Here is a 14,109-nt window from a genome sequence, read left to right on the forward strand (position 1 = left end):
AAGACCTTCAGGGAAAGAGAACTCTTTCCAGAACTTACAGTCTCATTACCCTTTTCATTATTCTCGCTGATTATAAACTACACTGAGACCACAGAGATTACACAATGCCATTTAATTAGAATTAAGAAAGCTTCAAAAGGTCAAAATCACCCTTGAACAGATAACATTAACATTTGAAATGAGCATTCTGACCCCTCTCTAAAACCACTTTGGTTCAGCTCACATGGGGACACTCCCATTTGCTGATTGTGGTGACTAGAACACAAGTTAGAATCCCTCCAACTAAGATTCTCAGGCCCAGGGTGCTGGGGACGAAACCACTGTAACCACTTCACATCCACTCAGATAGACCCATTTTCTAGAACTGCAAAACCATCAGCTAAAAACAACTCTTTATGCAAATGAATTTGGAATCAAGGCTACACATACTACAACTTAAACTGGAGGTTTAATTCTCCCTAGAGACTTCTCTGCACGTTATCAGGCATAATTGATAGGAAACCAGTGCACCATTCTCCTCCACCTTTTTTTAAACACATATTTTGTATTGCTCCCCTTACTACTCTGAAGTAAAAATCAGAAATATAAACTATTCACATGCAAAACATCAAAATAATCAACATGATGTCCAAACTATAAATAAAGGACAACTTAAAGAAATTTATAAGACTCAATTTCAATATGTAATACCTGTCCTACATACACTAGAAGACATAATGAAGTAGTCTAACACTTGTACCAACAGCAGAAAAGCTAGGAGTGCAGTAACTACAAATACAGACAGATACTGGCAAGTTCTTCTTGATTACACAAATAGAAGCACCTCAACATTGGTAACATGATTTATAAAAATGGTGAGCAGCTTTTGGTAAAGTTCTAAGCAAAATAAAATGGTATCTTTCTATAGTACAATATATCAGTTTATATAGCAGCTGCATTTCTAGAAAATTCAGGTGATGTCAGAACAATGCAAAAATTACTTAATGTAAAATAAGATTAGGGTCTAGGCTCATAAAATGAGAAGCCGGTTCTTCCCCTAAAGAATGTCTGGAGAAGCTATTGAAAAATTCTTCTTTGCACAAGACTGACCCTATGCACATTAAAGGATAATTATAATTCCTGATCATTCCCTCTAAATGCCAAAGGTACCTACCCCACCATCAACCAACAAAATCTCCCAAAAGTCACTGAACCAGCTGTGATGAAGGGTGCTGCTTTCAGCCAAGCAGAAGTCTTGTCGTCTTTGTGTTTTCTGTGTGGACCTTAGAACAATGCTTGGTTCCTAAGCAGGTGCTCAGTCAGTCTGAGGAATTGTGTAGTATTTCTTCTAAAAATTTGTTTGTGGGTAGCAGAAAAGCAGAGTCAATATTTTCAGTCAATAGGAAGATGGCATCTACTGGACTGGAATGTAAAACTGCTGACATTTCACTCATAATCAGAAATGCTTTAAATGATGCTATTGTTTCTGCCCCAAAATGATAGCCTAAGACTAGGACAGCAAACACACATTGGGGCATGATGTCCCACTGAGCCTGGGAATGGCTTTAAAATCCATCTCAACATGGCTCCAACAAGTCCTGCCAACTCTTTAGGTTTTCTAACCTCAGAAATATGGGAGAAAGCAAATAGCAGCCTCAAAAAAAAAAGCTTCCTGTGGGTATTTAGAGCCTTCTACACCATTCAATCTAGTAACTTTCACTATCATCTAAGCCCTTGCAATGTGCTTCAGGTACCTACTACTAAATGCTTGTTTGACCCTCATACAATATAAGGTGGTATAAATCTCTACTTCACAGGAAACTGAATGAGGCCTGTACCAATACAAAGCCCAATATCAAAAGCTAGAATCAAAAGCCCAAAAGCTAGAATCAAAGCCCAAATTCTAGCTCGGCTATCCAGCTCCAAAGCCTGTGCTAGTTATCTCTCTGCAACCACCTATGAGATCTGTCTGGAGGAGTGGGGTAATAAAGCTTCCTACTAGAGTGGTATTTCTCTGCGTGGACCCAGGAGGTGGGCAGGCACCTCTAGGTGGACAGCCAGACAGAATGTCAAAAGCCAAAACAAAAAATTCCCCTCTCTCATGGACTCAGCCAGAGGCCAATCTAAGATTTGGGAGGAGTCCCAAATTAGATTTTTAAACCAAGCTTTGGACACCAGGACACCACATTCCCTGTTATATAAAGACCCAAAGCTTCAGGATGGCATCAAGCCCTGCTGAGTGCTGGCTCCAACCTTTCAACACTCGGCCAATAGCTAGATCCTCTTCTCTCCTCAGGAGGGCCAGTGCTATTGCCCCATGTTTGACTTTCCAAGCCTCTAAGCAAGTGCTAGATATTTGCTCAGTCCACAGGTAGCTTAGAGGAGATGCCCCTCCTGCCTGCCCTGCGTATGTGAATCCTGCCTATCTTTCAAGGTCTACGGCAAGGTTGCCCTCCCTTAAGCCCAAAGTCTGTCCACCTTCTCTAGGTGGAAAGAACTGACCCTACTTCAGACTTCATGGCATTCTTCTGCATCACAGCAGACAGTATACACGTCTCCTCCCTAGAGCTTTAGTTCCTTGTTTCCTCCCAACCCCCTACCAATACAAACACTACCACCACCACCACCACCACCATCAGCCAGAAATCCACTTAATGAGTGCCTACCACTGTGCCAGTCATTCTACAGACATTATCTCCTTTAATCTACATATTAGCTCCAATTTCACTGATGAGGAAACTGAGACCTGGCATTATTCAGCTTCCACTGTCATTACATCATAGTGGATACCAGCACAGTGTGGAATCAGACTGCATTTGTTTGGATCTCTGCTCTTCCATTTACCAGCTGTGAAATCTTGGGTAAGTTATTTACCTCTGTGCCTCGGTTCCTCGTGTATAAAACAAGGATAATAATACTTAACAGGACTGTTCTCAGCATTTAAAAAGTTAACATGTGGGAAGCACTCAGCACATGCCTGGCACATAGCATACAGAGGAAGCATTCTCAACTGTTAGTGCTGCCTCCAACCTTGCCTCATACTATGCTCCAAGTTCATACTCTGAGGGCCTCAAATATACCAAACTAGTAGCCACCTTTGTCCAAGCTGCCTTGACTACTCTTTGCACACCAGCTCCTTACCATTCTTTGGGTCTGATGACGTGCTTGTCTCAGAGGGATGCTCCCTAACAACCTAGTTCAAGAAGATCCTGGTCATCTAGGCCCTGCCTCCAGCACCCTCTTCTCCCCTCTCCCACTCTTACCCATCCCCTTACCACACCCTTGTTTATTTCCCTTAGAGCATTTATCACAACCTAGAATTCTGTCATTTGTAGTAACTTAGTCTGTGTATTTGTTTGGGGTCCGATGCCCTGACTAGAGATGAGGGAAAGAATCATGTCTTTCTCAGTATTGTATCTTCTTTACCAGCCAGAGCCTGGAATATAATGAATGCTAAATAAATATCTGTTGGTACCTTGCCTGCTTCTACATAGTAAGTGCTCAAGTAGTATCTGTTGTTGAATTAATAACTGCATGAACCATAGAATCCTTAAGTTAATGCTGGATGGCCACTGCTGCTATGAGGGCAAGTATCAGCCTGCAAGGTGCCATTTTTCTGTATTTGGTCAATTCTGAATTACTGTCACCCAAAACATCTAGTAAGCACCTACACTGAGCAAATCTGTATGTTCTCTGTATATGGCAAAACAATAAAGTCACTGTATTTGGCTAGAAGACAACAGGCAGGATCAGGACTGCAATCCTGTGAAGAGTGCCCAACAGGAGGGAAAGAGTGATGGCTTAAGTCCCACTGCCTTGCTCCCGGTGCAGGGATGTTTTCTATTTCTCACGAAAGCAACAGATCAGCAGCAGCCCTGGGGAGGGCCAGTTTTAGTTCTTAAGGCTGGGGGTCTGCACCATGGAATTTTAAGGGCCACACAAGACACTATTAAGAACACCCTCCCACCCCCTCAGTGCCTCTGAAACTGTCAGTCAGGGTGAAAGCACTCTGTTCCATGAGATGCTTGTGAGAATACAAAAACAGAGAGGGGCAGCCAGCCAATCAATTCACTCCCACCTTTTAAGTCAGACAAGTTTATCAGATTAGCTACTATTACTTGTCAGAGCAGAGAAGCCTGAAAGTGGAGTCCTGAGGTTAAGTTTTCTTATGGCAAAAGGTGATGAGAAAGATTCACAGCAAGGACCCCACACTTCACACACTTCACCCTCTTACCTGAAGCTAATTCTCATGGTGTCTAGTATGTGAGTGGGCACATAGGAGTGCATGCATGTGCCTATATACATGCACAACACATGAGGGAGGAGGCCAGTTCAGTTTCCTGGCTTCCTGCCCCCTTGGGAAGTCCTAACCGTTCAGCAGAGAAAAATCACATAGAGAAGCATCTAGAGACCCAAGGATCCCACTTCTCAGCTTTCCCAGTAACTTGCAGAGTGACCTTTGGAAAGTCACTTCCCCTCTTTAGGCTTCAATTTTACCATTTTACAAATGAGTGAGCTGTACTATAATACAGACAAGAATTTTCAAGCTATGTTCTAAGTAACCCAAATGTTCTGAATGGTATAAAATTCTCGGGGGAAAATATATTCAAATTTCACTTTTCAGCTATATTTTAACAATTTTTGAAATTATAATAAACCCCCACAATTTTTTATAGCAAATTTTAACTCCTTGAAGATTGTCAATGTGATATTCTGCAGACCTCAGAATATAGCCTGTCTTATCAATCCTGAGCTTATATTTAAACATCTTATAACTGTTACTAATTCTGAAGGAAGCTAGAACTCTTTTTTCTTTTTTAAGATTTTATTATTTATTTGAGAGAGTGAGTCTGAGGTGGGGGTTGAGGGGGAGGCAGGAGAGAGAACCCTAAGCAGACTCTGCACTGAGCACAGAGCCTGACTCAGAGCTCGATCTCACGACTCTTGAGATCATTACCTGAGCCAAAAACCAAGAGTCAGACACTTAACCAACTGAGCCATCCAGGCACCTCAGGAACTCTCTTCTTTACTCAGACCTACACTTGTCTGCTCCCATAAAAGTGCTCAAGCCTTAAGTATACTACTACAGCATACTTGCAGCCTGCTCAACTGAATGCCAGGCAAATCTCAGGCACATCTGCTGGACTCATACTCACAGAGAAACAGTCAATAATGCAATAACAAATAAATTCATAACAGGTTGCACTGAAATAAAAAGTGTGAGCATACGTTATCATCAGTCTTGCACTATTTAATAAAGAAGCATTTGTTAAATAGCTGTGATTCCACTTTGTGATAAAAGTTCCCCCTACTCTTCTTTCAGGTTTCTGGGTCAATTTAAAGTATCCTGAAGCTGCAAGGTAAGTTATTAATAAACTATCTACAATTACTTATTCATGTGAATCAGGTTTTTCCATACTGCAACCAAAACTAAATTCAGAAGTTAGGTAATAAAACTGGAAGATGATTGGGACTGCCACTCTGAACCCAACTCAAAATTCAGTGCCCATCATCAGATTCCCTGTTCTCTTAACTTTATAATTATTATGATATTGATAAGTTATGATATTCTACGTCTGAATTTATAAAATTAGTCTCTTCAGTACACTGAGGTTCCATGTGGGATTAAATTTGAAATGAGGGATCCCTGGGTGGCGCAGCGGTTTAGCGCCTGTCTTTGGCCCAGGGCGCGATCCTGGAGACCCGGGATCGAATCCCACATCGGGCTCCCAGTGCATGGAGCCTGCTTCTCCCTCTGCCTGTGTCTCTGCGCCTCTCTCTCTCTCTCTCTCTCTCTGTGACTATCATAAATAAATAAAAATTTTTTTAAAAAAATTAAAAATAAATAAATAAATAAATAAATAAATTTGAAATGAGTTCCCTGGCTTCCAAAGAGTCGAAAACCACCATACCAGACACCATCAAAGTCCTCTTCAAGCTCTAATATTCATAGGGGAAGGCAAGTTCTAGGTCTGTATTACCTGGCCGCCCTACTAACCAACACTAAAACCTCCATGAGGAGGGAGGGCCCAAGCAAAATCTTCCCTGATCTGTCAACAGTAAGGTTCTATACACCTGGGGCAGCTGTCCACCCTGCATGCCAGTCATCACATTCCCACCTCCCCCACTCACAGGATGAGGGCCATTCAGCTCACCTTAACCATGTGATCAACACTCAGCTATTTGGCATAAGCCTGACTTCCTGTGCCCTGAGGGCTCAGGCCTACATTCAGAGGGGCCCTTAACTTCTAACTATCAAAAGAGTACCCCTTTTGTACAGGGCCCACCTCCCTGTCCCCTCATCTCTGCCTATCAAAAATCTGTTCTTTGTACTGCTGTGGAGAATGGCAAATTGTTACAAACTATCTGGAAGCAGTCTGATAATGGAATAAGATACCTAAAAAATAGGAACCATGTGACTCTCTGAAATATATTCTAAGAAAACATAATTTATGCACACAGAAATTTTACTATAAAGCTATTAATAATCACAGTATTGTTTACAAAAGCAGAAACTTGAAAGCAACCTCAATGTACAAAAAAATGGAGAGATTTTTTAATATGGGATATCCAAACAAGAATATATCTATCTTATCATTAATACCACCCATATTTTAGAGTACTTACTATACACTGGATCCTCTGATAAGGTTCTTTCATCTCATTTAATGCTCACACCAACTCTGAGGTAGATATTACTGTACTTTATAAATAAGCAGGTTCATAAAAGAAATTATTTAGCAGAAGGCTACCTATCTAGGAAGTGTCAGGGTCGGGTTCAAAGCGAGCTCACTCACTCACTCTTGTATCCAACAGAAGCATTTCTTAAGCATCTACTAATGTGCCAGCATGGTGCTGCTTGCCAGTTTTGTCACTGGAGCTTTTAATTTTTTTCTTTTTCTTACTGTGGTAAAAACACCTAACACGAATTTACGCTCATAACAACTTTTAAGGGCACATTATGGTTTTGTTCACCATATACACATTGTTGTTTTCACCTTGCATGACTGAAACTCCATAATCACGAGCAACTCCTCATTCCCCTTGATGTTTAAAAAGTTTTTATTTTGGATTAATTTTAAATTTACAGAAGGCCTGCAAAAATAGTCTAGGGTGTCCTGTTCAACTTCTCCTAACATTAATGCTATTATGGCTTTTAAATTGGCAAAATGGAAAAATCATCAGTTCCATCATCAAATAATCCTGACAGCCAACCAGGAGGCAGGAAGTAGCTATTGCTGGTGGCTCTGCCTAGCGACTACACACCTCTCCTCCCCACGGACTTCTGATTCTGTACCACTCTCTCCCCTGCAACACTGGGAAGGGAATGGAGAAAACTACCACAAACCAAAGGTTCTTCCTCAAGCCAGGAAGAAGTCTTAAGCCCCTGCTGATGGAACCTAAAGCCACAGGAGAAGTTTTATTTTTTCCATGAGTACAAAATCTCAGGGAAATCTCAAATAAGAAAGAATAACAGGGCACCCAGTTGGCTCAGTTTGTTAAGTGGTTAACTCTTGATTTCAGCTCAGGTCATGATCTCAGGGTCATGGGATCAAGCCCTGCATCAGGCTCCATGCTCAGCTGGAAGTCGGCTTGAGATTCTTTTTCTTCCTCTCCCTCTGCCCCTCCCCCCACTCACCCTCTCTCTCTACATAAAAATCTAAAAAACAAAAGAAAGAAAAAATAAGGAAAATAAAGAAGTAAACACTACATCAGTATTAGCTATATGTATCAGGCATCATACCAAGCCTTTTACCTATACTTACTCATTTAATCATGAACCATAACATAAGGTGGGTACCACTATTATCCCCACTTTACAAATGAGTAAACTCAAGTGTAAAGAAGTTCAGTTTTACTGAAAGTTCTGCAGCTAGTAAAACACTTCCCTTGCCTGGGAAGAGGGAGAACATAAGGCTCCCACCACTCTGCTTTGAACTTGTAAATTCCTAGATTCCTGGACTTGTGAAGCTATTTTTAATAACCGTGGCCACTATCCAAACATTAGAACTGACCAATCTCAGGCTCAGCAAAACTGTTTGCGAGTGCAGCATTTTTCAGGGCCTGAGTAATCTTCACATATGAGTGACGTACCACTCTCTATACACAATCCCAGGGGAAATGAGGAAACTTCAGAGGGACTTGCACAACACTGCCTAAAAGAAGATTCCAAAAGGCTCTTCACATGTTGTCTTCACAGTGTCCCAGCATGATACTTACGTCTCGCCTCCCTCCTCCCTTCGTGATCTGTGCAGGCAACGTGCTGAGCGATGCTCACTCGTCAACAGGAATTCCAGGACACACTGGACAGACTTTGTTCTTGCACTGCCCTATCACAGTGATGGCCTCAACAAAACTGTGTGACCAGAATTCACTCCAAAGGAGCCTCATGTCTCTGACCACACAGCAAGATGGAAAGTATAAAAAAGAGAGTAGTATATTTCTAGCACAAAAATCAATCTGTTTGCTTCATCAAATATGCTGCTTTGAACAAAATTTTTGCTTTCAAAGAATTCTTAGTTTGCCTTAGACTCACTTTGTTTCATTCTTTGAATGAAGTGACTAACTTTGAATCATTCAAGACAGCTCTGGCCTTTAGGATTTTCAGACACTAAGAGTATACAATTACTGTATAAATATGGAAGACTCGAGTAATGCAAGTACACTAAATGAGATATAGGGCAAAGGACCTACTCAGATCTACCTCTGGAACCAGGAAGTTGGCACAGAGTGATGCAGACACTAGTAGGAGTCCTACACAGAAGGAAAGATAAATGCTGGCCCAAACCCAGGAAGGACAGAGGTATCTCAGGCAGCCAGAAAACACATGGAGAAATGGAAAGGACCCAAAGCAGCCTGGGTTCTAGTCGCCAACTGAGATCAGTAAGGAAGAGCTTCAGTGAGATCCCAAGAGGCAACACTCAAATAGCCTCCAATCTGGTCCTGAGAAACATGCTCAATAAATGACATAAAGGCACAGCATATGAGGCTGTTTCTGAGAAAGGGAATGTGATGGGAAAGGGTGGCCACAACCAAGGTTCAGGTAGTGAAAAGCTGGGTCCTTTTCTCACCAGCGGTACCTGGCATCACTGTGAACAGAAGCTACAATGACTCATCATGACAAATCCATAGAAAAATGAAGAAAAACACATGAAAGGGAAAGGCTGGCATTCCAGTAACAAAACAAGATGGGTAGGGACCTCAGGTCATGGACCTCTATGACTGCTCCCTCAACTGACTGTTCTCAAGGCTCTGTCCTCCTCAGATTTTTCTGAAAGTTCTCTCACCTATTGGACCTGAAGAATTCTCATTCTCTAAAATTCAGCTCAAATGACTCATCCTGTGAAGTCTTCCTGACTTTCCCAGACAAATGTAGCCAATCTCTTCTCTGTGCTCCCATAGGACTTTGTTAAACACAGGAATTACAACCTTAGCTTGCTTTGCTTTATAAATAGCACCCACCAGACCACACCAAGGTCTGAGACTATGCATTATTCAGTGTTATTTCTCATAGTCAAGGCTTCTAACAGAGTAGGTACTAAATGGATGAATAAATGTCTACCAGCAGGACCATCCAGAGTTCCCAAGGCCATAGCATTCTGCAGGAAGATTCATGTTCAACTTATGAAACCAGCTTACTTACAGACCAATCCAATCCTAGCCATGAGGACATGCACACTCCCCTCCCTACTTTCTCTAACACAGGAATGAGGGAGCTCTTCCCTTGACTGTCCTCTAGAAATGGTAATGCAGATGCAGCTGACATCTTTGGGGATGACATCACCAAACAAATCTAACTGGTTTTTAACCACACAGACACTAACCAAAGTAAAGCACCAGACTTCGAAGGTGTTGAAAAATACTTCAAAATAGTTTTCTGACCTCTTCCGTCCTCTGCCCGTGAGAGGCTACAAACAGAAAAACTGAGCATATTTCACTTTGAGCCAAGTCTCCAACAACCTGTCCTTTCCTCCTACTCAGCCTGAATGGAGAGTCACCTGGGTCTCTGGCAGTCACTTGCTGTTTGTCCAGCCTTTCCTGATGACACAGAATGCCTGAGACACTGCTGACAGAATTACCTACAACCATCATGGGTCATCTCTGATGCTAAGAGAGGAGAGGGAAAGTCCCTGGAACGGGACTGCACTTTTGTCCAATGGATGTCAGAGACATAACTGACGTACAAATAAATCAGGCAAGGCTGCAGTGTGACCTGACAGGATCCAGAAGGACTGTCTTAGAACAGATCTGTATATGTCTCAATACCTAGGACGCTGCTCCAGAAACAAATGATCCAAGGACACACCCTTCCATTTCCTGCTTCACAAAGCTTCCAGGGAACCTAGTCTGGAACCCGGCCTCACTCACCAATATCAATATGGGACTCGGCAAGTGAGAGGCCAATAAGCAATTTCCAAAGAAAACTCCCTCATCACTGCAGCACTTCCTTTCCTTCCATGCTCAAGATCACCCAGATTAAGCAACACAGATGAGAGGCAGAGGTTTATTAGAGAACCACAGGATTTCATGGTTAGAATGAACGAATAAACACTCTCACCCTCCTCTTCTCAGGCAATAACCATCTATACTTTCATTATTAGGGCCAACAAGTCTCTCTTCTTACCCTCAATTCTACAAGCCCAAAGACTGCAAGAGAATCCTTGTTAAGGCTCCAAAATTCTTATATTATAGAAAAATTCATTCATTTTTATGGGAAAATTAAGTTCTTTTTCCCATGAAATCAAAAAGAAACACCTACATCAATGCCCATTAGCTGCCAGACACCCAGGACTTTCATAAGCACGACTAGAGAGGTGGAGCCAAAATGCTGAGAAGAAGTGCAGCCCCATAATTAGACTGCTTGGGTGTGAACCCAACTCCACCACTTACTACCTGTGACCTTAAAAGGGGAGAAAATACTAGGACCTAACTTATGATTGTTAAGAAAATTAAGTTAATCTACTTAAAATGGTGTATGCTAAATTTCCTCCATAAAGAAAGAGGCAGAGCCAATGTCTCCTTGAATATATGCTATTCCACATTCATAAGAATTTTCAACATGACAGGAGAAAGCATTAGGCTGAATCATATTGAACTTCCAACATTTTACCATTTTTTTAACCCACAGAAATGACAATTTCATATGGTTAAATCAAATAGGTATGAAAGAGGATCACAAAGCAAATGATTTCAAATGATTGTTTAAAAAAAAAAAAGGATCAAATATCTGTGTGGGGCTGATCCTCCCACCCCCAGTTTGGTCTGCGGGACCTTGTGAAGGTTGAGCAACCTTGGCTATCTGTAGAGCTGGCTGGCTGCCAAGCTGGCTTCCAGCTACCACCACCACCTGTTACTTTGACAATTGTAGCTTCTGGGTTTACTAGGACCATTTACAAAACCAGAGGCACCTATAGGAAGCTCAGAGGCTCAAAATGCCCAATCTGTAGTGATTAGAGAAATTTACAGCATCCTTCCTCTTCCAATGGTGCTTCTGGCTTCCGGGGAAACCACTTCATGTTTAGGACATAGTCACAGTCTTAACCAGTGCCACCCAGACTTCAGCCATTATTCCAGCTGTACCTGGAGTCATTCAGAAAACTAGTTCAAAAGAAGTTTCAAAGACCCAACATCGAGCATCTTTTATCTTAGATGGTTTCTCCGTAAGTTTAAAATCTTCAAAAACTAGAGAGAAAAGCATATCACTTGTGCTAAAGTTCAATTAAACAGACCTTCTCTGTAACTATCTTTGCAACTTCCTGCCAATCTGTAACTGTTTCAAATTTTTTAAAAATATTTTAAGTTCAATTACACAAAGACACAAGAAATGAGCCTTTAATAAAAGACAACTTTAATGAAAAATTTTAGATGCACTGTATGATTTTGTCATTTTTTCCATTAATGACAGAAAGACTTTTCAACTACTGGCTCAAAATAATGGAATAGCAACAGAATCTTTCTCTGGCCTATAAACTAAGCCTAGTTAGGGAAAAAAAAATCCAGAAACACTTGTACTTGTCTGAATCCTTCATTCAGCCATACGCGAAGACACACAGATGATCTGATTAGTTTGGGCATCATGACCGTGTTTCAGCTGATTCTATTGCTTCCCTTCCCTCAACATCAAAACCATTTATAAAGCCCAAAACAGTTATTAGCTCTAAATGAAACTAGCAAGTAAACTCTTTTATCAATACCAGATCACATAATTCCATGTTTCTCAGCTAAAATTAAAAGTTTACTGCAAAAGAAACTGAAAAATGCATGTTTCCTCATGGAGTCCCTCATCTGAATATTTTATGTAAGATGAGGGCAGAAGCAGATGATAGAATCACCCAGTATCGGCAGATGCTGCCTGGTGCCCCTGAATAAAATTGTGGTCATTTGCCCTCCCCTGGCATTCTCATTTAATGTCATAATTCACTTAATGTTTAATAATTAAAGAAATTAATTGAACAAAACTGAAGATCCATCTGTTGGCTTGTATTTGTTTAGAGCACTGCTCTCTAAAAGCAGATAACATATTTTCTCCTAAAGACAACTCTGCCATGGCACTCTGTCTTGGCTGCCACCAGCCCTCTTTTCTAGGGTCAGGCAGATGGCAAATGATTCTGTAAGCAGTGGATCTTTGCATGAATGTTTACGTATGAGCACAACACACCCTCTAAAAGTGACTATGCACTCAAGAATAGCAGATGGCAGCCTACAGCTCATTATACAGAACAAAGGAAAAAGTATAGACATCTGCCACACCCCAACTTCAATACATCCACCCAAAGTTCACAAGAGCTTCAGTTTGGAACTAACATATAGCATGGTTTCGTGGTAAAAAGCATGAACTCTGAAGTCATACATGAATTACTCATTTATAAAGTGAATAAGATACTTAATTTCTACAAATCTTGGTTTCCTCACCTTTAAATGTGAAGATCATCCAGTGCATAAAGGTTGGGCACACAGTAATGTGTAATTTATAAGGTCAAGGTCAAAAACATAATCCCCATAAAAGGCTTAAAAAAAAAAAAAAAAAACCACATGGTTTCAATCTGCACTTTGAAACTCAGATGTACTATACCACTAGTGTATGTGTGCCACACAGTCAATAAAAAGGGGAAAGGAAATAGACTATGGGTCTCCCCACTGGGTGACTCAATACTATTCATTTGTAAATAAAGACCAGTGTGCAAAATGTACTCTTATATTTGCTAAGCTTCATTGTTTTGGAACACACATAAAATATGAGTTCACCAAAGGAAATGCTGCAGAAATTTCACAAAAATATTCATGAACATTACATGTTGCCAGGTCTTTTCACCTAGAGTTGTGCATGAAATACGAGTGACTAGATGCTAACAAGCCTGTAAATCCTATGATATAAGGCTTTATATATCCAAGCACACTGATCATTTCAAGTTAAACTATAGTAAGCACAAGAATTCTAGTCCAAAACTGATTAGTCTGAAACAAATATATATATATATAGTATGTGTGTGTGTGTGAGAGAGAGAGAGAGAGAGAAAGAGAGAAAGAGAGAAAGAGAGAAAGAGAGAGAGCATGAGAGAGCACATGCGCAAGAAAGAGTGTGTGTATTGTGTATATACATAACTCAATAGACCATGAAGGGCATCCCTGTCATAATAATAAAAGCTATCATTTACAGAAGATCCACTATATCCAAAGTCTTTCAATCTCAGTATCTTAAAAGCTAAGGAAAGTCAGGTTAGGAGGGGTTTCCCATTCCAAGGCAATAGAGCCAACAAGTGGTAAAACATAAATTTAAACCCAAGTATTTTTACTCCAAACCATGCTAGGCCCCTGTAACCACAGGGCTCAGTAAAACAATGTGTGTTCATAACTGAACCAGATTAACAGAGAAAAATAAATTGTATTCCATTATGTCAGTGCAAAGACATAGGAAAGCTATTTTTTAACTTTTTCATCAAAGTAAAGTTTTTAAAATATGGTAATCATAAGAATACACTCTCATCCACCTAGAAAACTTGACTGTCCCAAAATGATTCACCCCTCTGGGTTTGAAGAGTCAAGAATTTAACTTGCATCCACAATGCAAGTAATTTGCACTATAATCTATATCCACATCCAGAAAAAAAAAATTCACTCCTGAACTCTATG

The 14,109-nt window shown here is 40.8% G+C and overlaps 1 protein-coding gene and 1 long non-coding RNA gene across 3 annotated transcripts in view; one reads left to right on the forward strand and one right to left on the reverse strand.

Moving 5' to 3' along the window:
* JAK1 (Janus kinase 1) overlaps positions 1-14,109 on the reverse strand; it is a 155,564-nt gene that overhangs the window by 84,664 nt on the left and 56,791 nt on the right. The gene's annotated exons all lie outside the window — the stretch shown is intronic.
* LOC144310742 (uncharacterized) overlaps positions 1-14,109 on the forward strand; it is a 42,786-nt gene that overhangs the window by 22,814 nt on the left and 5,863 nt on the right. Inside the window, exons 4-5 of the long non-coding RNA XR_013376414.1 lie at positions 2,696-2,840; positions 5,303-5,339. This is a non-coding gene — a long non-coding RNA (uncharacterized LOC144310742). The remainder of the gene's footprint in view (positions 1-2,695; positions 2,841-5,302; positions 5,340-14,109) is intronic.

The sequence above is a fragment of the Canis aureus genome, chromosome 3 (genome assembly GCF_053574225.1).
Source record: "Canis aureus isolate CA01 chromosome 3, VMU_Caureus_v.1.0, whole genome shotgun sequence".
Taxonomy (NCBI): domain Eukaryota; kingdom Metazoa; phylum Chordata; class Mammalia; order Carnivora; family Canidae; genus Canis; species Canis aureus.